We start from the raw sequence: 3,154 nt of genomic DNA on the forward strand, positions 1-3,154 counted from the left end.
TGTAACCAAAATAAAAAATCAGGAGAAGTATAAAAATGCTATAACATCCCAATAGTTCCAAGTATGTGAAAGCCTTTCCCCATAAGAAAACTATGGAAAGGCTGCAAAAAGAACACTGTTTTTATTAAGGTAAAATCAATTTAATCATCTCAGTCCCCAATGCTTGAACTTTCATATCTTAATGCCTGAGATATACGCATCGTAATGCCAATTCAATTCTAATTGGCATCGTTCATTTGAGCTTTGGAATTATACTGTCAAACTCGTAATATAATAATCAGAAAACCATTGTAATAAAATAATCAGACTCGTGCTATAACAGACATATAGTAATAATTTCACATTAAAACATACAGTAAAATTATTACATATAGCAAACCTCCATAATCTCATATGGATTTTCATTTGGTAGTGTTTTCGACAACTGTGATTTCAATGACTCGCTTTGTCTTGTGCGTAACAAAAAAAAAAAATAATAAATATTATAATAATGTATTTGGAACGACAATTTATCCATTTCATTCCACACGAACTTATTTTAGATGAGTTGCCTCTCTCCTCAAGGTGGCCACATTACACATTCAATTCGGTGGTCATTTTACATTACAATCTGGACATTAACCCATTTCGTCTACAATCGTTCGCGCTGGCTCAGATTTCGATGCCCTAATCTTTGCGACTGTTTACAGGAGAACAGTACTCCACTGGCTCAGGCTATGCCTCTGCAGCGAATTTGTGCTTCCGAACGGTGTGTATTTCAATTGCAGCTATGCGTTATTTTTAAGGATGCAATTGGTGGATGTCGTTTCAGTGAACGAAGAAGTGGTAATAGAGAGATTCATAGGACTCTAATGGAATTACTCAATCAGCTGGATGGGTTTCATCAACTGGGAAAAGTATATCATAATATTCGAAGGTGTGTTTTTATTGGATGATTGAAATTTACCACTTCACAATGTATTTTCATATACTATATATGTGATTTAAGATGGTTTCAATTTCTTTATGTTTTTTTTTTTCATTATATCTGGAAACTCTGCATTATTAATGTATTTTGGTTTAGGTAAAAATGATCATGGCCACCAGTCGACTCTACGTTCTAGACCCTACCTTGCTTCGACCAGGTCATTTGGATCAGAAAATTGAAATTATGTTATCAAATGATCAAGGATAGAAGTTTTGAAAATACATGTTGTAGGAGTTGAAAACATGAAGGTATAGATTATGAAGTTGGAGTAAAGCTAGCTAGGGTGTTCCTCTATTTGTTTCATATTTTTTATCTGAAATTTTCTTTTACATAAGCTTCTCTATCTTACAATGTTTACTGAATTGAAAATTATTTTTGTAATATGTACAAGGATTCAATGGAGCAGACCTTCGGAATGTTTGCATAGTAGATGGCATGTCAACCATCCTAGCAGAGCATGATTATGTAATTCACGAGGATTTTATGAAGGTGATTTTCTTTTGCTTTAGAAAGTTGTCAAATTTTTCCCTTTAATCTATTTGTTATTCATCTTTAGAATTTCAGGTTGTTCGAAAATTAAATGAAGCAAACAAACTGGAGTTGAGTTCACACCACAATGCATACTTTGGAAAAGACTAGTAAAATGATGAAGAAATAACAAATCTGCACCAATCTGCGTACGTCCAACCCTCAACCGTGACCATAAAACAGTTCTCAACCGTGACCATAAAACAGTCCTCTACCGAGAGTATAAAACAGTCCTCAACCGAGACCAAATATCACATAAGCCAAGCTCCACCATACGAAGTCCTCTTCACATTATGCGCATGAGGAATGCGCATTACCCAAGTGAACCTTCGCACTTTTTCCCTTTACCTTATGCGAAGGAATGTTGAGCGAATGTCCATGGAGAGAATGAGCTCCATCTCTCTCCATTTATACGCATGCTTCACTATGTTTTAAGAGGGGTTCCTCAATTCATGGCCGACTCCTCTTTTGAACACATAAGCCCACGTATTTGCTTTAATTTACATTATTTAATTCTCATTAATTCCACATATTTTCATATATGTGTCCTTCTCTCCAACCCAAATTCAACTCCAAGGCAACTGATTTGATCTCTGACAATGGAGTTGTGCTTAGTGCTAGTGCCAGTGGGATCTAAGACTCATCCAAGCTACCTAATGTCTACATCTGAGATTTGGTCAATGCATCTCACATAAAACTACAAACATTGAAGGGAAGACAACGTCTAGAGCCATGATCTGCAGATATCTCATTTGGAATTATGTGATGGTGGAGTTGAAAGGATCGGTAGAAATGTCATTTGGAGGTACCGAGTATGCTGAGAAAAATGTTGTTATGAAACCAACTCATAAGAAGATAGAAAAGATAGATCAACACCTTAGAAATAAGCCTCTTCGAGGGGGCAAACTCTTTTACATTACACAAATGAACAATTCTTGGATGATACAAATGACAAGACCTCCTTTCTATATATAGGAGTCTAAGGGGTCATAATATAATTAGAGCCGACATAACAATAATAATGTAAGGGCACACTAATAACAACATGGGGACTACATGGGAACAACAATATAATAAGGGGGTTGTACTAATAACAATAAGGGGTTACATTAGTAGTATAGGGACCTAACATGCCCCTCTCCTTCAAAAAGTGTTGTCCTCAACGCTTGAGTAGTTCTTGATGCTTTTGTATAAAATTCTTGTCCTCCCATGTGGAATCTTCAGCGGTTAAGTTCTTCCACTTCATGAGATACTCTAAAATTGATTGATTTCATAGCTATCGAGTTCTTGTTTTTGTGACTACTCCAGGTTCCAATATGATTTTTCCTTCCTCGTCAAGTTCTGACAATATTGTTTGAACTGGGATCTTCTGCAACTTTTGAATGAGTGGCCACACTTCTTCATCCTTCTTCCATTCATCCCTTGCTTCTTTTATCCAATCTAGTTGGATAATAGAAATAACACAAAACAATGCTTCCACATCCTCATCCTTTCTTAAGAGTGCATCTGCAACAACATTTTGCTTCCCTTTTTTGTAGATGATTTCAAAGTCATAACCCAACATATTTGTGACCCATCTTTTATGTTCTTCTAAAGATAATCTTTGTTCTAAAAAGTATTTAAGACTATCATGATCCATTTTTACCTTGAAGTGTCTTT

The sequence above is a fragment of the Pinus tabuliformis genome, chromosome 2_1 (assembly GCF_031772625.1).
Source record: "Pinus tabuliformis cultivar Carrire ecotype Pingquan chromosome 2_1, CPIR1, whole genome shotgun sequence".
Taxonomy (NCBI): domain Eukaryota; kingdom Viridiplantae; phylum Streptophyta; class Pinopsida; order Pinales; family Pinaceae; genus Pinus; species Pinus tabuliformis.